The 22,365-nt window shown below is 36.9% G+C and overlaps 1 pseudogene; it reads right to left on the bottom strand.

Annotated features, from left to right (window-relative positions):
• Positions 1–18,614: 18,614 nt before the first annotated feature.
• Positions 18,615–18,714, bottom strand: LOC127116410 (uncharacterized; annotated as a pseudogene).
• Positions 18,715–22,365: the final 3,651 nt, after the last annotated feature.

Genomic DNA, 22,365 nt, shown 5'->3' with positions numbered 1-22,365 from the left:
TGGTTCAACAACCGACAATAAACAATTAAAACATCCCGTCCCGATGTTACATCTATCAGAGCATGACCCACTACGGTGACTACACTAGACTCCAAGCACTAGCTTCTACTCAACTCATTGCTCGTTACCTGAAAAATAATTGTAAGGGTGAGTTCCTCAATCGATGTAACAAACATTATAAATTATCATGTTATGTTAAGTAATTTAACTCATTAATCACCCAATATCAACACAACTCATATACATACTCAAGATCAATACCACTGATACACATACAACAAACCAACAGAATGCAACTCTAATGAGACTCGACTCGTCATGCATGTGGTACCATTCGGAGTAAAACTCCCAACTTAAAATCATTGCCATTTTAGTGGGCATCAAGGCATAAGCCTTCAACTTTCAACTTAAAATTTTGCCAATCCAGACCAACGTGGTGTGAGCAAAGCTCCGACTTAATGCATATGAAGGTACATGGCATACACGACTTTAAACTGTCAACAACATAATAATAATATCAACACAACAACGTTTTCAACAAAAATCAACTTATAATCAACTTTGGCTCATCAAGCCTCCAACTCAGTATTTTCAACAACTTTAACACAACTGATCAACATATTTGGATCAACATTTCATAACATAAACCCAACAAAATTATTCCTCACAATCAACTAAAATAGGCCAATCACCAATTACGTTCACAACATTAAAATACCAATTTTTCTAATTTCCTACAGTGTTAACCGGTTAACGCCCTGGGTTAACCGGTTAACGCAGGACAAAAATACATTTTCTGGCAAAACACAACAGTGTTAACCGGTTAACGCCCTGGGTTAACCGGTTAACGCAGGCAAAACAGCACATTTTCACAATTTATAACAGTGTTAACCGGTTAACGCCCTGGGTTAACCGGTTAACGCAGACAAAACAGCAGTTCCTGCGCTAACACAAGGCAGAATGCAGAGTTTCCGCATTTTCCGCCGTTGGAGGACTTCCGGACCTCCGGTTCAATTTCCGTAAAAAGCTACACGTTCGGGGAAACACGACTCACACAATTACGGACTCAATTACAGCTTAACTCAGTTTATTCATCACAATCTTTCAGCATTCAACAATCCCAATTAGGGTCAATTCAACGGTTTCTCACTACCCATGACATGTTAATCTATAATACCCATTAAGCGACGATAAACCCCCCTTACCTGAGATAATCCGGCAATCTCTAAGCTTCAAGCTTTTCCGTTCTTCAACCTTTGCTCTTTCTCCACTTTTCACCTTTCAGCCGCTTCTCTGTTTCACGTGAAAACTCTTTACCAAAAAATGAATGACCCTTTTTCTCTTATTCCAACTTATATATTTTCCACTAATTATTATTCCAAATAATAATAATAATAATAATAATCCAATAATTCAATTTATTTAATTAAATTATTAAATATATTATTAACTTAATTAAATAATCCTCTTATTTAATTCGGGGTGTTACAGAACCTATCTTTAGAACTTGGTGAAAATGAGACTTCAGAGTTTATGGAGTTCAGAGCTCTGATACTTCAGATGATTGAATAGTCACGGGCTTTATCAGAGTCTATCTAGATAGTTTCTTTGCAGAAGCGTTGACTTGAAAATCTAGATGCTTAACTTCATCGTAAACACACTTTTGATATATCCTTTGGCTCAAAGGGCGTCTTTAGTTCAGAGTCTGGTCGTCTTCAGATTCAGAGTCTGTTTTCTATTATCTTCGCACTTAACAAAATACTTAGAGTACAAAATTATTTTCTACACTTTGTTATCATCCATATTTAAGGATAGTTGTAGAACCAAACGTGTTCCAACAATCTCTCCCTTTTTTATGATGACAAATCCATGTATTTTAATGAACCATTTTTTTACTGGATAATCACATCTATAAAGCATTAGATATAGGTTTGTAAGCTCCCCCTGAGTTTTCTACTCATAAAAGAATTTCTCAGTTTCATCAAAGTGAGGTTTGTAAGCTCCCCCTGAGTTGAGACTAGAAAAAAGTTTGAAGTTAAGAAAATAATCAGCAAGATATTAGCACACACAAAAATTGTCCCAAAATAAGAGTCTTTCTAGCACACAAAAATCCCAAAATAAGAGTCTTTTTACATTTTCAATGCAATATTAATTAATTTTTACCAACTTTACCCCTAATAAATATTGTCTACACTATTTTCAAGATATTACATCATACTATACTTGTATTACAACCAATAGTAATTAAGGACAATTTTGTAAAATTGATACATTTGACTATTTAATCATTACTTTTCTTAATCTATGGGCAACAATCTTAGAAGACTTTCATTTTGAGACGGAGGGAGTAAATGCTTTCAGGAAAAAAAAACTAGAATAAAAATAAAACTTCATTAATAATAAAATACAAAATACAAAAGAAGAAAAATAAAATAAAATAAGGGAAAGGAGAATCTAGGAGGCATAGGGTCCTACACAAGAGGTGTCTTCAGCTACTTTGAGCTTCAGACTCCAATGGGTCTCCAGAACCTCATTTAACCCAACATCATGCACTTTCTTCACTATTCCTTCTTGATGGAAGAGTTCATAAATAACTCATCCAAAAGGAATAAGTAAAGACATTCCTTCATGAGAGGCAATTATCTTTGACTTCATAAAGTTGAAAATAGTGAGGGGGGTTAACTTTGATCCTAGACATAATGAAGAAGATAATATGTTTGTCATCATAAGTGAGTATGTCCAGATCTTCTTCATGTGGCTGAATATTTAACACCAACTGTTGATGTTGGATTTTTGCCTTGGGAAAGAGGGAGGAGACACTTACTAGCTTATTTGAGGTGGCAAGGATCTTTTGAGGAATGTCTTTAATGAAGGTGTCATACCCCAAAATTTTCCCTACTTTTTTTCATTTCATCTGGCACATGGCTCATTTCATCTTTATGTTCATATGCCCTAATCATCCATCATAAGACATTTATTCACAATTGTATTTTAAATAAGCTTCACTAATTCAAGGGTTTTGCTATTTATGATACAATGTTGGTGGATCAAGCTTATGTTATGTCTTGACTATTTTGGCACAACAATTGTGTTTGATTCATTCTTCATGGATTAAGTCTTGTGAAACCCCGATTCTTAGGCCATGGTCTTTCGATTGCATTATGGGACATTTGATTTTGGAGGTCATTGTCAAGACTGGATTTTGGTGATAATTTTCTATATAAATCCTACTTAGTGATCATCATTGATTTTTGTTTGATTTATTGCATGATATTTCATTCAAGTGGTTAGCGGCAAGTCAAGATTCATGATCAAAATCCATGAAGGTTCAATTTCATTTCAAAAATTCAAGAGTGCGATTTTGGAGGGAAAAACATGTTACTTGATATGCAAGTTACACAACTCATTCAAAAAAATCCATTTCCATTACAAAGTAATCATTTCCATTACAAAAGAATCCAAATCAAAATTACACAATTTTACATGTTTTAGACCTGGGGTTGGCTTTCGGTTAATTGTTGACTTTTTGAACAAATAGGTAACCAAAGTCAACTCCCTAATCCTAAACACCAATCCCACTTTTATTTATTTTACAAGTCATCAATATCTTTGTGTCTCTCCAAAGCATCCAAGTGTCCAAATTTCTCAATGAAGGAACCTTGAGTCATAAACACTATGTGTCATCCCATGTTAACCAATGTCAAGTCTTGATCCCACTAGCCCTGCAAAATCACATACACAATTAGAAAAAACCAATGCCTTATGCTTTATTCACACATACACCTACACATGACAAATGTTCATTCAAAATAACCCAAAAAGCCAAAATTCATATTGTTAACCGATTAACCAAAGTGGTTAACCGATTACACCTGCAAGTTGTCAATATTTTACAATCCATTGTTTCCATCAATTCAAACCAATCTAGCATTTAGGTCTTAGCTGGATTTTGAGATTATTTATAACAATTCCCAACTAAGCTGATTCAACAACAATTCAAACTAATGGTATAACCAAGTTCTTTCTGATACTAATTCCAATTCATTTCAAACATCCTTCCTAATTTAATCTAATGCAAACAAATAAATGTAACTAATTAACATTCGGAGCTCACTAACAGTGGCAATGAGTTATCATCATTCGAATAGATTTTCCTAATAATCCCACATCACAAGTGTTTTTTATTCCCTAACAAATAACTTACTAACCAATTTCATAACAACTTTTTACTAACTAAGCTCTAATTGCTATTAAACCTTATAATTATTCTAAACACTTACAATCTCAACTAATTAGCAACACTTGACACTGACTATCTTAACCTCTTTACTAACTCAAATCCAATCAATTCGATTTCTAACAACGCTAACTTCCTAATCCTTCACTAACTTTTAGAACTAAACTCGAATTCAAAACAATTGAACTTCTAACACTCTTTTCCTATTAACACAACATACAAAACATTCAAACCAACCTCTAACAGCCACTAACTGTTTCTCACTAACTTCAATATAACTAACTTAACTTTAATCATCAATTTAACCAACTAACATGTCATTCATAACCTTGTTAACACTCTTAACCAACATCATTCCTATTCAATTCCAACTAACTTTTTCTTCGCCAACTGCTACTTACTACTCTAACAATAACTAACTATAACTAACATTCGAATTCAATATTTCACTAATTAACTCTAACTGTACTAATTCAGTTTTAAAATTTTCACATCATTTCCAAACTAACGGCCACGAATTTTCACATCATTTTAAACTACTTTCCAAAGGTTCACATATCAGTTCAAACATTGATTTAACATTCCTAGCATAATAGTCCATAGCAAGTTCAATACTAGTTCAAAATATTCCAATCAACGCAAATCAATTTCACTAGGTCATAACAGTCCAGTTCACAACAATTGAATTTCAATCAACTAACTTTTTTCTAACCAATGTCGTGTTACGCTTAACAGTCCTATCTTCAGTTCCAATTCATACAACATTTGATCCAAAGCACCTGAACTAATGTTGCAACCTAAACTGGGTTGGCACGAGACCCACACATAGAATAGATTCACTTGGAAATACCATTGTCCTAAAAGCATTTTCTACGGCAAGGTATTTTCATTTGGGTCCATGACTCTGGGAGGCCTTTTAAGGATCACCATTAAAGACTAGAACCTACTTGTAAAGGGATATGGGATTTTTTTTTGCAGGAAACCATAAACTATACATTCCTCAAAAATCATAAATGCATCAAACCTTTGAACCTTCATCGAGAAGTATATACAGACTATTCAGAATTTGTTGAGCCTTTAACCTACATTATTGCATACCATTATTGCTTCATCGTGTATATACCGAACTTTTGAACCTAAATTATTGCATCATCAAACCTTTGAATCAATAGATGTTGCATACTTATTTTCATTCCATTCACATGAAAAAAAATATGCATACATTCATACATATGCATTTCATGCATACAAACTAGAAAAAGCTCATTTGTTCCCTTCCTCAACTAGAAGACAACGACTCTTCACCACAAATATCTCACCAGAGCTAATCGTCAGAAAATTATGACCGACATGAAGAAAGAAAATGTCACTTACAAGGATACCTTGGGCCAATTCCAAGGTAAGATGGACCAATTTTAGGGAAAGATGGAAACTATTATAGAGTACCTTCATACTCAGAAAGACTTTACTACAACTATTGTCATTGAGATTCCAACTGAGATTGTTGCTCAACCGGTTCCCAATCAGTCAGGCTCTATTCCAAGACCAAGTGGACATGCTCCTGCTTATCCTTGGGGGATGCCTCATAATTTCAATCCTAAGATTACAAATGGTAGTGCCTTTGCTCCTTACCAGCCCATGTCAGTGCCTACGGTTAATGGGAATTCTGATGTTCACCATTGGGGAATGTCTCCTCAATTCTCTCTTTCGGTGGTTAATGTTGATAATGATGATGTTCCTCAAGAACAACCTCGCCAGGACTCTGTGCCTATGAGTGCTGAAGCGCCTGATGAAATTAAGGATGAGTATATGGGTCTTCCTATTCATGTGCAGACTCCTCTGATCACTCAACCTGGTGCACAATATTCGTATCAAGGTATCTAGTTTGTTTACCCTGGAATGGCTCCTTCCTACCCTAGGGCACCTCCTGCCAATCCTGCACCTCAACATGCTCATCCTGGGGAAAAATATGCTCCTTATGTTCATTCTAGGGTCTAATATGGTCAAATTGCCAATCCAGGTACACAAATGGTTAATCTTGGTATGACGTATCCTCAAGGGTTTCCTCAATTTGCAACTCCGCAAACACCTACTCAGATTACTCCATAAGCTCCTCAGTTTCCTACTTCTCAAGCTTATCCTCAAGATCAGTTTGCTAATCAAAATATTCCCGATGCAAATACAAACAAGCATGTTGATTATCAACTATTAGATGAACGCATCAGAGCTATTGAAGGGTTTTCTGCATACGGTATGGATGCAAAAGAGTTATGTCCAGTGCCAAATATGGTTTTACCTCAAAAGTTTAAAGTGCCTAATCTACAGAAGTATGAATGGTTGAGCTGTCCAAGGAGTCATATTGTAGGAAGATGGCTTCCTATGTTAACAATGATGCCTTACTCATTCATTGCTTTCAAGATAGCACGTATGGGGCTTCACTTGACTGGTACATGGGACTAGAGCGTAGTAAGACCCGGTCCTGGAAAGATATTTCTAAAGCCTTCTTAAAATAGTACAAATATAATTTGGACATGGCTCTTACCATATTACAATTGCAAAATCAAGCTTAGAGGACAAATAAGAATTTTAAGGAATATGCTCAAAGGTTGCGAGAAATGGCTGCACGTGTTCGACCTCCGTTGTCTGATACTTAACTAGTTGATATGTTTATGGGTACACTATAAGGGATGTACTTTGAGAAGATGGTGGGTAGCATGTCATCTAATTTCTTCGATGTTTTAACAATTGGCGAACGCATTGAGAATGGATTAAAGACTGAAAAGATTTCTGGCACTACTAATCATCAGTCAATGGCTAAAAAATCTCAAAATAACTTAAACAAGAAGATTGAGGGAGAAACCATTGTTGTCATGGAAAATGTGCATCATCAGTTTCAAGCGCCTATGGCTCTCATGCCATACTACCCATTCCCATATGTTATCGTAACTCAATATCAACAACCTCATTAGGCTCAAACTCCTCAAAGTCAATGAATTGTGCTACATAATAGAAATCAAGGGCAAGGACAACAAAGACAGAGGAAACTAGAAATAAGGATAGATCTGGTTCATATGCCTTACAGTCAACTACTCCCTTAATTTCTCAATTTCTCATTAGTTCAATTAAGGGAACTAGGGCATCCTCCAACACCTATCCCTCTATGTTATGATGTGAATGCTAGACGTGAGTTCCACTTAGGGGAACTTGGGCATACAATCGAGAATTATAGAGCTCTGAAGCACAAAGTATAAGACCTGATTGATTTAAAGGCTATCACGTTCACGACAAACGACCCAAACATACTAAACAATCTCACTCCCTCATATGTGGGCACAACTGCAACGCCATAACTGGTGTAACTAGAAGCAAGGATAAATCCGAAGAGGTTGCATCTGTTGGAAGAGTCTGAAGGGGAACCTCCTTGGGGACTATCATGTCAACTTGCACAAGCATTATAACCTCAACCTGTGGGTAGATGCAAAGGCTAATCACGCCAATGATCATTGGACTACTTAATCATTTTCATTTGTAATCTTTTTTGTTTATTTTCGAATGATAATCATAATGAAATGAATATACATGTTTCAAATAAATCCATTCACACTCGCTCATATTTTATTTATCAATATCAAACTCTTATTTAAGCAAAAATCAAGAAGAGGATGATGAAATCGAAATATACGAGACTATTGGTTATATGCTTTTGAATAAAACCTTGTTGACAATTTAAGGCATTGTTTCAAATCCCTAAACACCCGAGGTATAAGGAATATAATCTCTTGTCAACCCTTTTGATCCTAAAAGTAAGAGTTTCCTTATGTACAAAAAAGTTCTCAGTCTTAACTAGGGGCAGGGTAGTCTTCAGTTAGTTTGACCATGCGTTCAAATTTCAAAAAGGAAGTATCCTATATGAGGATCAACCACATATTATCCCTCATGAGAGGTAGAAAACCACAAATCCATAATGGTTGTCCCTCAACAACAAAAGGAACGAGGCGGTCATGACCTTTTCAACAAATCAAACGAACAAATGTCACACGATTTGTTCCAGAAACATAAGAAATGCAGGAAAAAGGGGATAAAATAAAGAAAGTCTGCTAAGTCAAAATCTTGAAAACAAGTGACTTAGGCAAAAAATTAAGGCATCCGGTGGACTGCAAACTCGAAAAATAAGTCCAGGACAAATTAGGGAAAGAAAAAATGAAAAATAAAAATAAAGGATCAAAAGAGAAATCCTCAGCAAGAACAAACATGTGTGACTAGAAAAAGTGGATGACTGCCACTCCGAAAACCTTGTTGGTTCATTTACCATCACTTCTACTATTCAAAATCATTTTGAAAAATGAATGCTTGTGTTGAACTAGCTAAACATAGGACTGGAGAAAATCAAGGAGAATGAGTGGGTTAAAATGAATTTTGAGCCATAAATCATTTTCTTTCTAAAACCGTGAACCAGGCCACATTACAACCCTCAAAAGACCTAATTGACTCCTAAATGATTTGCTTATCGTTTGTGTTGGTATCGATACAACATTCTAACCAGTGATTCATTAACTTTATGTCACAACATCATCTAAATGAATATGCTTGGATTTCGAAACTGACACATGCATAACATTAGAATTATCATCTTCAAAATGAATAATTTTATTCGTGGATAAGCATTTGACGTCAAGAAACTTTCCACAATGGAAAGTTGGATCACACCAATGGACAAAATGTTTGAAAACCCCATTGAGAAAAAAGGGAAAGCCGCTTCATGATTCAGTCAATCTGAGGCAATCATGTCGAGATTCGACAAATCTCTCCAAGATCAACCAGCCAGGGGTAAAGTTACTTCGAGGTTCATGCTGAGGCAGACCACCTCAAGAGCACAAGAAGTCAACCTCTCTAAGAGACGATTAATTAGGGGCATACATTTTTAAAACATTGGGTTAGTCAGATCAAGATCATCAAAAGTTTGAAGACATTATAGGTCATTTGTGGACTTAGTGAAATTTGACCTATTTTCAAGTGACTTTTTATCAACTTTCAAGGATTATAAATTCTTCAATTTTCAACATTGAGGCTTATTCTTTTTGCACAATATCATTTGTGATGCCCTCTACAAGTTTTCTTCAAAGATCAAAGTCAAATTATGCTTGGAAGGCCATGGAATTCTTTGAGACATTACAAGCCATTTTCAGCCATTTGAGACTTAGAATTTTTCAAGTTTCATTACCATATTTTTGTGCCAACTTCATCATGCCATAACTTTATGCTCAAGCATCCAAATGCAACCTTTCTTGGCACATTGTAATCTTTGATATGATGTCAATAAATTACAAGAAGAATGGGATCAAAAAGCCTCACGAGCAAGATGCCCAATTGAGTTAAACATGGTGACTTGGAACTGAAGAAATCACCATTATCATAATATTGAACTTCACCAATCCTTAATTACAAGCATATTCCCCATGTATTTTGTACCTAAACATGATTAGTCAAGTCTCTAGAAGTTAATTGACTCTTAAAATGCATGACTTGGCTGAGTTTTGATGATTTTGCAAGTCACACTTTTCACACATCATGAGAAAATTCATTTTGCATGAATTGAGCATCACTTGGCACGTATGAGATTACCAATAACTTCCCTATAAATAGAGCAACATATTTGCTTCATTCCCGAGCTTTGGAGAGCCAAAGAACCTCTGCTTCACTCTAATAATATTATCACAGATAATGGGTTGAATCTAAATAACAAAGTGATGGATGAGTTATGCGAGAGTTTCAAAATTGAACACCACAACTCATCACCCTGTCGACCAAAGATGAACGGTGCAGTAGAAGCAGCCAATAAGAATATCAAAAAGATTATCCAAAAGATGGTGAAAACCTATAAAGACTGGCATGACATGCTCCTTTTTGCACTACACGACTATAGAACTTCCGTTCGCACCTCAATATGAGTAACTCCTTTTTCTTTGGTATGTGGTACTGAAGTGGTACACCCGGTCGAAGTCAAAATCCCCTCCCTGAGAGTCCTGATGGATACTAAATTAGACAAAGCAGAATGGGTACAAACCAGGTTCGATCAATTAAACCTCATAGAAAAGAAGCACATGGTTGCGGTATGTCACAGGAAATTATATCAACGAAGGCTCAAGAAAGCATTCGATAAGAAAGTTTGTCATCGACATTTCGAAGAAGGTAATCTAGTGCTCAGAAAAATTCTACCGCGGAAAATGGACCCCAAACTACGAAGGACCATATGTCGTGAAAAAGGCCTTCTCTGGAAGAGCCTTGATTCTCACAACCATGGATGGAGCGGAATTACCACGATCTATAAACTCCGATGTAGTCAATAAATACTATGCCTAGAAAAAGAGGATAAAAAGCCCGCAAATTCGAATACCCTAAAGGGAGACTTGGGCAAAAATTAGGGGGTCCCGGTGGATTGAAAACTTGAAAAAGCAATTCAGGCAAAAATTAGGGACTAGTATAAAAAAAAACCCGATAATTCGAAGATGTCAAAGAGGTCATATTCTTCCAACATTGCTTCTCAAGCAAAGCACAAGATCCATAACTCAACAGTCACGATCTAACTAGTACAAAAGCCTCCCCTTTAAAAAAAGCATTACATGTTCCCGGATATCAAAAGCATTATGGTCTGTTCTAGGGACATATCAAAATCTCAAGGGGTCAGGGATTCAAAATGTCACGAAAACACCGATTCCCACAAAGTCATTCATTGCATACACATATCATAAAAAGAGGCGTCAGCCCAAAAACTGCACCATGCATAAAACATACATCAATTCAAAATATGCATATCCATAAACATGCATACATAATACATGGCATATGATTTGTGACCACTCTTAGAGGTTCACATCCCTAGCTATATTAATACATTTCCTCAAGCAGGAACATTTATTGGTCTTCCCCAATAAGTAACTTCCATAAACCCCGTTTCAATAAGGAACTTCCCCAGCAAGCTCATTAACCGTGAGTTTCTCAAAATTTATCCGGTAGTAGATCATCATAGATGATCGTTATCAACTAGTGAAAAGGTCTTCGCCTCTCACATCCTCGGCTCACTAATCTATCTTACACGCTGTATATGTTCCATTAAGTACACCAGGGATAATATCAAGGGATCTTATCAATAATTTTGTATTAAGGGAATTCATCATAAGGGTCCATGAAGGTTATCACGGGGTTCTATAAATCATTTTTAGCAAGGGGTTTCACCAGGGGCTTCGTCAAAAGAATTACACCGGGATTATATCAAGGTTTCCTCACCAATACAAGGGATTATATCAAGAGATTATATCAAAGGATTACATCAAGGGATTATATGAAGGGATTATATCAAGGGATTACATCCAACAATTGTATCAAGGGATTATACCAGGGAACTATGACAAAGGGTTTTATCTAGGAGTTATAACATAAGGGTTTCGTCAGGGATTTCATTGAAAGTTTTGTTAAGGATTTTGGTTAAGGGTTTCATCATGGGTTTCACCATAATTTGGCTCAGAGGCCAACAATGTGTTATGGATCGTCCAATCCTCTCTCATTCCCATGGTCTACTAACTTCGTGGTCAAAATTAGGGTTTCCTTTCTATATTTAACCATCTCCACCTGGAGAAGATGAAGGCTTATCATCATCATCGTCTCAGTTTGGAGCTGATTAAATAGGGGCAACTGTCGTACCCCAAATTTTGACCACCCTTTTCGTCCTTACTACTAACTTAGGATGCAGGTCACTAACATATTCAGATTCCCATACAGGTCATTAGGTCAACTCTAATGACCTAAAAAGTCAAAGGAGGACCATTTTGACTTTTCTAAATCCTAATCTTATCCTGATCAATTACTAATTTTTGTTAGTTATTAGATCAATATTATAAGGTGAATTAGATAATGATTATTAAAATTAGTTGGTTTTTAATTAATTTATGGTATTAGGTTGAGATTATTAATAATAGGGTTAATTAGATTGATTAAATATGCATTAATATTAGTGATAAAGTTAATTGCATTTTTACTAATTTATAATAAAGTATTGATTAGTTCATGTCATTAAGTTAATTAGTTTTAACTTATTTCTAATTAATTTATTAATAGGTTAATTAAAATTATTTTAGTTTACATTATTAAGCTAATTGGATATGAGTTAAATTAGGTTTTTTAATAAGTAATTAACTTGTTTTAGAACTAACTTACTTTTAATTTAGATATTTATTTTTTCGATATTGGGCTTTTGTTTGAGTATGGGAACATGTATAGCCCAATCCGATACCTAATTTCAATTGGGTCAAGTGAATGACCCAAGTTTCAAATGGGTCAGGAAAGACCCAGGATCCATCCCCCAGACAGGGTCGAACCCGTGAGCCCTATTCATCGTCTTCCTCAATCACCCCCTAATTTCAACGCAGTCAAAAAATAAATTGGATTAAAACTTTGAATAAAATATTTCCATTTTCATTACAGATACATTCAAAATTACATATTACAATTGACTTCGGACTAAATACATTGCAATTATAAATCCTAATTCTATTTCTAAAAAAATTACAAATTACAAATCTGATTCATAATCAATCAAATCAAAAACTTCCTAAAACTATCAATCGAATTAAAACCTTAAAACCTAAATTAATCTATAAATACAAAGGATTAAACATAATAGAGGGGACAAAAGAAAACCCTAAGATATATACTTGATGTTGCGTACACCACCCTCACCAAAGGTTGAATCAAATTGAGATTATGGTTTCACATTGAAACCCCATTTCTCCTGAGCTTAACCACCATCCCAAGCCAACGACACCTTGCACCAATCAGAAAGAAATAAATTGGGAGAGAAAAAGGACAGTCACTTCAAAAGAAAAGAAAATTCTAAAGTGTTACCTTTTGCATTGACTGGGATAAACCTCTATTTCGTAGGTTGATCCCTTTTTCATATAATATATTTGTTATGTTGCTTGCCTGTTTATTTTGACTACAGTTTTTAGGTTGAATTGATGAACAAATTGAAAGAGGATTAGGGTTGGAAGTTTTTACGTTCTTGGGGTTTGATTCAGGAACTTAGGTGTTTGATTGAGGTTAGGGAAAGCCGATTTGTGTACCGGCCAAGGTTTATGAAGCTTCTGGGTAATGGCTAGGGTTATGGTTCATGCGATGAACCCTAGGGTTCATCTGGGAAGAGGTTAGGGTTTTGGAGAACCCTTAGGGTTTTTAGGGTTCATGAGAACCCGGTTAGGGTTCATGAGAACCCGGTTAGGGTTCTTTTGTTGGGGAGGTTTCTGGGTTGAAGAAGTTGTTAGAGTTCATCTTATGAACCCTAGGGTTCATCCGGGGAACCCAGGTTGAAGGGTAGCGGGTGTTCTGGGGAAAAATGGAGGAACACTTGAAGATTCTGGTTGAAGATCAACCGGAATCTAGGGGGAGGTTGCGTTTCAGAGGGCAGAGAAGGAAGAAAGTGGTGGTCGGAGGGAGAGAGAATATAGAGAGTTGAGAGACAAACAAAGGGTTAGAGAGAGAAACAAAAGAGCGAAATGAGATTTCAGCGGGGAACTCCTTCATATACTCTCCCCGCATGTGGCCCGATAGAGGACGCGTGACCCCCTGATGGGCACATGATGAACATACGATGACTTATCCCCAACGGGTAGGTCTACGATGTGTCGATTGTTGACTTTCATCAGGTTCCTCCATCTGGATGACTTGCTCGAGTCATCCTATCCAATGCGTGGGAGTTGATCTTATTGACTCTCTAGTCAACAGATCATACGCTTCTGGTTGAGAGTCCACCGTTGACTCTCCCAAGATGCCTTTGGACGCAATGACCCTAGAGAGGTCAATGAGCCTTTCTCAGTTGCTATTAACATCCCCTCCTAATGGTCCAATTTCTAACCCAGTTCAAAGTAACTCCCCTCGTTTTAGTAATTTTTAGTTAATTAATTATTTAATTAACTATTAATTAAGATTTATCCATTTAATATTTAGGATTACTTCAATTAAAATTAGTTTTTTTTATCTATTTATTCATGTTTTTATTTATTTATTTAAATGATTAATTAATTAGAATAGTAATATTTTAATTAATTAGGGATTTATATTATTTATACTAGGGTTAATTAAATCATGAATTATGGGATAGAATCAAGGATAATTCTTAGGGTTTTAAGGGATGTAAGAAGTGGACAAAATAGGGATAAGGGGTATATCTTATGACATCTAATTTAATTGAATTACCTTCAATTTTATTTATTTTGTATTATATTATATTAAATATATTTTAATTAATTAAATTAATGATATTTTCAAAATAAAATGGGATAAAGACATGAGATATGATTTGGGATAAAACTAAGGGGTTTTCAAAGGTTAAATCGGAATTAAAACCAGAATAAAGGGGTTATGTCTAATACATAATTATGACTCCTGATTTATTTTCTTAAATAAATTAAAACAATATTTTTTGTATGGGATAAAGGGATAAAATCAATTCAAACTCACTTCAAATTGTAAGACCTCTACCCTAGTGTATTGTTACATTTTCCAAAATCGAGTATTTCTCCGTCCCCGATACATGAGAATTTTTCAAGGGATAAAAACAATCAACCAACCAATATTTTTAAGAAGAACTATGGTATCTGATCCCTCGCCTAATACGAAGGTACATAGGCATAGAGTTGTAAACTCTAGAGAGTACAATTACAAAAAAACCTTTTTGGGTCTCTCATCCATTTAAGTAAAATACCTTATGTAAAAAATTGAATAATCAACCAGTAATTAAGAAAATACATTAGGAATGAACACTAACCCTAGAATTGAAGGAGGATTCCATTGAATACAATGGAGGTAAGGGGTTCCTAGTACCTTCCCCTTACTTAACCGACTCCCGAACCAAGACTCTCACCTTTAACTATTAGGTTTTATCATTATTTTCATGTTTCTTAGGAACGAATAAAGGATGGTGGAGACTCTGTCATTTTTACAGTCGCGACATGTGTTATTTCCTATCATGCTGTTATTTAAATCCTAATATTGTTTGTGGTGTGATAATGTGCTCACCCTGGTGTCGTGACATCGTGTACGACATCCAGGATCTGCATACCAGAATTTTAGTGTCCTCGATGGGAGCATGACTTTTAGACTCTGGGGGAGGCCACCGCTTCCTCATCCACCAGCTGACCATCATAGACGACCTTGGCTCAGGTCCATATTGGGGTAGAGGAAAGAAATTTGGTTTTAGGGAATATGGAAGCGCTTGTCCCTGAAGGATTTAAGCTTTCCTCTTTGGCCAAGTTTGATGGATGCAATGACCCTTACGAACACTTTGCCTCCATCAACACACAAATGCCCATCATTGGAGCGCCCGACGCCCTAAAGTGTAAATTGTTGTCTGGTACCTTTAGGAATGCAACCTTGTGATGGTATATGGGTCAACTTTGAGCATCCATCGCCAATTATGAAGAACTGATGAAGAAACTTGTACACCTGTTCGCCGTCATCCGTCATAGGAAAACGTCAGCCACCAGCCTGTTCAACATAGGACAATGTCCCTTAGAATCGTTGAGGGATTACCTCATCCGGTTCAATGAAGCTACCATAAGGCTCGTCCCCAAAAACCAAAAAATGTTTGTGGGGGTGTTCCATTACAGTTTAAATGCGGAACCCTTCAATGCGTCTCTCGCCCAAAAGCCAACACTTTCGTTAGCAGAAATGGTCACTAGGACAAAATGTTACATAAAAGGCAAGGAGAGAAACACTGAGAAGAAGGCGCGAGACGTCAAATAGTGTATCCCTAACGTTGAAGGTTCGCACCACCATAGGAATAGAAACTACACCTCTCCCATCAAAGATAAAATGACATTCAAGAGAGTAGGTAACACGACGGACACCTCAAGAAGTATGTCAAATTCAGCTCCTGCGGGCGAGATGACGCAGGTAGCGCCAAGCCTAACAAGGAAAAAGTGATAACACGAAATTATATCATATTTTAGGACTTAATTCAATTAAATTTTATTATTATTTATTTCAGTTCACTTCATTTTATTAGATATTACGCGGTATTTTCTTCCTATTTGTCTCAGGTGGCTTATTTTGAAGCACAAGTAAAAATGGAAGAAAAGGAGGTGCAAAAAGGAAAGAAAATGAACCAAATGTCAAAGCCCAGCCCAAAACACAAAAGCGCAGGTGCCGTGCATGTGACGGACGTCACAGAGGGCGTGACGAGCGTCACGCCTTGCACACTCTTGTGACGGACGTCACACATGGTGTGACGAACGTCACACCATTCCCCTACATTTTTGGCGCAAGCAACGCCTCAGAGACGTTGAGGAGACGTTGAGGAGTGTTGAGCCCTATATCCACGCCATGCATTTATGCACGTTGAAGACCTTTTTGGCAGCGGAAGCGGTTACTGAAGCATATATAAATAGCCACTTGCAAAACCAAAAAGGGTCCGGAAGCTTTTCCACATTTTTTCCTTTGCCGTTTTCGCTTTTGCATATTTTCTTTTCCAGCAACTTAACATTATTGTTTCTTTATTATTTTTACGAGTTCTACATTATCTCTCTTGCAATTTCTATTTTCCTTTTTCCTTTTTAGCATTTAGTTAATTCTTTTCGTACAATAGTTTCTACACCGGAAACTATTGTGCACCTTTTTACCGGATCTAACCTTACGTTAGAATCTAGTTTTATTTCCTTCGTTTTAATTTGTTGTTTAATTGAAGAATCCAAGAACAAATCCTACCGGCTTGTGGTGGAGTGTTCAAGACTATTGTTTACCTCATTCAGGTTCTTTAATTATTATTTAATGCTTTGTTCTATTATTTATTTATATTATCTGCCTGGGATGAGTCTGTTTATGCATGATAAGTATTTTAGTTTGTTTAGCATGTCTGGCTAATTCGCTTAGATATCGGTATGTAAAGTAAGCGGAATAAGGAATCAAAACTAAGTCGGTTAAATTAAGTTTAGAATTAAAATCACTCTTTTTACGGTCTCAATTTACAGGTTTAATAACAAAGGTTTTTACGAAAGTAAAAGACATAAAGAAGTTAAAATCAATAGAGCGAGAGTTTGAGGTTTTAACTGGACAGTGTAAATTAGACATTAATTCTAGATCAGGGCGAGAGCAAGTTTTAGAGTTAATTAAATTCCGATCTTTTCCAAAAAGTATTTTTGAAGATTGAATGTGAGGACGAGAGTTAAGCATTCGAATTTAATTATATAACCTAAGTCAACAGAGCGAGAGTTTGAGATAAGGGTGTTTAAACGGTCAATGTTTTCTTGAAAAGAGTTTCTATGGACTGTATTGCTTTCAAAAAATGGTTTTTGACTTAATTATAAGTGACAGCTACATTAACATAAAATCATGGTTTATTCAACAGAGCGAGAGTTTGAGATAAAACTTTTAATCAATAAAGTCAACTGAAAAGATTTATTTTAAAACAAAGAGACCGACAAAGGATTGATTCCCTAATTACGACGAACTACATACCGATATCTGCTTTATTAATATTTAATCTAGATCTTAGTTTAGTTTTTAGCTTTCCCCCAAACAATCAAACATTGTTCACCTTAGCTTTACGAAGTAACCTTAGATAACGGTATATCGATTCATAAGTCCCTGTGGGATCGATATCTTTTAAAACTACGCGATAGAACTGTGCACTTGCAGTTTGTACCCCAAATTCGACTCATAAAGTCGCGACCAAGTTTTTGGCGCCGTTGCCGGGGACTTTTATTTAATCGATATCGTAACTCTTCCGTTACGCTGTAGAGACTAAGGTTTCTTTTTCTTCTATTCTTTCTTTCGTTGATTTGTATGCCACGCACTCGCTCTCAAGGCGAACCGCTCTATTTACGAATCAACGATATCGAACTATATCTCCGAGTCCTACGACGAATTCGGGAATATCGTGCTGCAAACAATCTCCCTCCTATAGAACTTCCTGATTTCAAAAACCTTTTTCCTTCGATAACCGAGATGGAAGAACCAGCTCGTGCTCTTAGAGATTACGCCGCTCCATCGCAAGATGAGCCGCATTCAAGTATTGCTCCACCCGCAATCGAAGCAAACAACTTCGAACTTAAACCTTCGCTGTTGTAGGCTGTGCAACAGAACCAATTCTCTGGAAATCCTACCGAGGATCCAAACCTTCATTTATCCGTATTTGTCCAATACGCTGATACTGTTAAAGTTAATGGTGTCACTTCAGAGGCAATTCGACTTCGTCTTTTTCCTTTCTCATTAAGAGATAGCGCTAGAAGATGGCTTCAATCTCTTCCTTCCAACTCAGTCACCACATGGAACGAGTTGAAGAAAGTTTTTCTTGCCCGATACTTTCCGCCAAGCAAAACAGCTATGTTAAGAGCCCAGATAAACGGATTTAAACAGAAAGACAACGAGTCTCTTTTCGAAGCATGGGAAAGATACAAAGACATGATGAGACTTTGCCCACACCATGGTTTGGAAGACTGGTTAGTAATTCACACATTTTATAATGGTCTCTTGTACAACACAAGGTTAACAATAGACGCCGCTGCAGGTGGTGCACTAATGAACAAACCTTATGCTGATGCTTACCAGCTTATCGAAAGCATGGCCCAAAACCACTATCAGTGGGGAACCGAACGAACAAAGGTGGAAAAACCTCAAACGAAAACTGGCATGTACGAGATAAGTAACCTTGATCACGTTAATGCAAAAGTGGATGCTTTGGTCCAGAAAATTGAAAGTTTAAATGTATCACCTCCAGCCGCCGTGGTTGCTATAACTCAGAATTGCGAGGTCTGTGGAATCCAAGGTCACACTCCTACGGATTGTCAACTCTTGACAGGAATCCAAGCAGAGCAAGTAAACTATGCTTAAGGAAGCCCCTACTCGAATACCTATAACTCAAATTGGAAGAACCATCCAAACTTTTCATATAAGAGTAATAATGCTTTGTACGCACCTGGACAGTCTCAAAATCAAACCCCAGCTATACCTCCGGGATATCAGAAACCAAACCCATCCATGCCTAACAATAACACCCCTAGGAAATCTAACTTGGAAATCATGATGGAAAACTTTATAGCTTCCCAACAACAAACCAATAAAGATTTTTTAAACCAGAATGTACACACTGGCGAACAACTTAAACAACTAGCAAGCAAAGTAGATGCCTTGGCTACCCATAACAAAATGCTGGAAACACAAATATCACAAGTAGCCCAACAACAAGCACCTACTGCTGCCCCAACTGGTACATTCCCTGGACAGCCCCAACCTAACCCGAGAAGCCACGCTCATGCAATTATATTAAGAAGTGGAACGGAAGTGGAAGGACCGTCTGATCCAAGGATAGAAAACCAAAACCCTAAGAAATCAACTGAGGAAAGTGAACCTAAGGAAAAGGAAGAGAGTAATAAGGAAACCCTAGAAAAGAAGGAACCTTATGTACCTTCACCACCTTACAAACCACCTATCCCTTACCCTCAAAGGCTTGTTAAAACCAAAGATGCGGGCCAATTTAGAAAATTTGTTGATCTCCTTAAACAATTAAACGTTACAATTCCGTTCACCGAAGCTATTACGCAGATGCCCTCCTATGCTAAATTCTTAAAAGAAATTCTTTCTAATAAGAGGAAACTTGAAGATAGCGAAACCGTTACACTCCCTGCCGAATGTAGCGCTATAATCCAAAACATGCCTCCTAAACTCAAGGACCCGGGTAGTTTCTCTATACCCTGTCACATAGGAAAATTTGTCATCGACAAAGCCTTATGCGATTTAGGAGCCGGAATTAGCGTTATGCCTTTATCCATATGTAAGAAAATGGAAATGGGAGAATTAAGACCAACCAAAATGTCTGTGCAACTAGCAGATCGTTCCGTAAAATATCCTGTAGGAATTCTTGAAAACGTTCCCGTACGCATAGGTCAATTCTACATTCCAACTGATTTTACAATTATGGACATTAGAGAAGATGATATTACACCCATTATACTGGGAAGACCGTTTTTAGCAACTGCCGGTGCAATCATAGACGTAAAACGAGGACGACTCACCTTCGAAGTAGGTGAAGAGAAAATTGAGTTCATTCTTTCCCAATTCTTGAAAGCACCTGCAATAGAAGATACATGTTACTTCATGGATATCATCGATGAATGCATAAAAGAAGCAGAGTTAGGAGAAGACAAATCATCAGACTATCTTTTAAAAGACAAATCTAACCAATGTTTAGCAATAACACCGGACCCCACACAATGTCTAAACAAACCAACCCTTGACCTGAAAACACTTCCCAAAAATCTGAGATATGAATTCCTAGATTTAGAACTCGAACGACCTGTGATAGTTAATGCAGACCTAGGAAGACTCGAAACAGAAAAACTCCTACATATCTTAAGAAAGTATCCAACCGCACTAGGTTACCACATCACCGATCTTAAAGGAATAAGTCCTTCTATTTGTATGCACCGCATCATGTTAGAAGAAGACTGTAAAACCTCTAGGGAACACCAGAGGAGACTAAATCCGATCCTGAGTGAGGTAGTAAAGAAGGAAATAACCAAGTTATTAGAAGCAGGTATTATATATCCTATATCTGATAGCAAATGGGTTAGTCCTGTACACGTAGTACCAAAGAAAGGAGGCATAACCGTTATTGAAAACGAAAAAGGGGAAACTATAACTAAACGAATCGAATCGGGATGGAGAATGTGCATTGACTATAGGAAACTAAACAAAGCAACCCGAAAAGATCATTTCCCTTTACCATTCATTGACCAGATGTTAGAACGATTAGCAAAACATTCACATTTCTGTTATCTAGACGGTTATTCAGGCTTCTTCCAAATACCAATTCACCCTGATGACCAAGAAAAGACAACGTTCACGTGCCCTTTTAGTTCCTTCGCTTATAGACGAATGCCGTTTGGCCTGTGTAATGCTCCTGCAACCTTTCAAAGATGCATGATGGCAATTTTCGCCGACTTTCTCGAAAACATCATGGAAGTATTTATGGATGACTTTTCCGTATACGGACAAAGTTTTGAAGAATGCCTTGAAAACCTAGAAAGAGTTCTTGAGCGATGTGTGAAAGTAAACTTAGTACTTAACTGGGAGAAGTGCCATTTTATGGTACAAGAAGGAATTGTTTTAGGACACATCATCTCGAACAGAGGAATTGAAGTAGACAAAGCCAAAATAGAGGTAATCGAAAACCTTCAACCCCCGAAAACTGTGAGAGAAGTACGAAGCTTCTTAGGACACGCCAGTTTTTACCGACGATTCATCAAAGACTTCTCTAAGATAACTAAACCTTTAACCGGACTATTGATGAAAGATGCTGATTTCATATTCGACGATAACTGTTTAAAAGCATTTCAAGCGCTTAAGCAAGCATTGATCTCCGCACCCATAATGCAGACACCCGACTGGAATGAACCATTCGAAATAATGTGTGATGCCAGCGATTATGCTGTAGGTGCTGTTTTAGGACAACGAAAGGATAAAAAGCTTCACGTTATATATTACGCAAGCAGAACCCTAGATGAAGCGCAAATGAATTACGCCACTACCGAGAAAGAACTCCTAGCAGTTGTATTTGCGCTAGATAAATTTCGTTCTTACTTGGTCGGAGCCAAAATAATAGTTTACACTGATCACGCTGCTATCAAGTACCTTTTAACAAAAAAGGATGCTAAACCTAGACTCCTAAGATGGATCTTGTTGCTACAAGAGTTCGATTTAGAAATCAAAGACAAGAAAGGAACTGAAAACGTAGTAGCAGACCACCTCTCTAGACTTGAGAACCTTGAACCGGAAAGAACCTCAATTAACGATGATTTCTCGTACGATAAACTTATAGCTACTTTGGGAGAGAACAACTCCGACACGCAAGCAGAAACCACCTTAGCTATATCTGTCACACCATGGTACGCTGATCTCGTCAATTATTTAGCTGCCGGAATAATTCCGCCCACTTTATCCTACCAGCAGAAGAAACGATTCTTCTACGATATAAAACACTATTACTGGGACGATCCCTTACTTTTCAAAAGGGGCCCCGATGGTATTTTCCGTCGATGTATACCCGAAGAAGAGGTAGAAAATATAATCCAACACTGCCACTC

This window comes from Lathyrus oleraceus, chromosome 1 (genome assembly GCF_024323335.1).
Source record: "Lathyrus oleraceus cultivar Zhongwan6 chromosome 1, CAAS_Psat_ZW6_1.0, whole genome shotgun sequence".
Lineage (NCBI taxonomy): Eukaryota > Viridiplantae > Streptophyta > Magnoliopsida > Fabales > Fabaceae > Lathyrus > Lathyrus oleraceus.
This window is presented reverse-complemented; position numbering and strand designations above follow the sequence as displayed.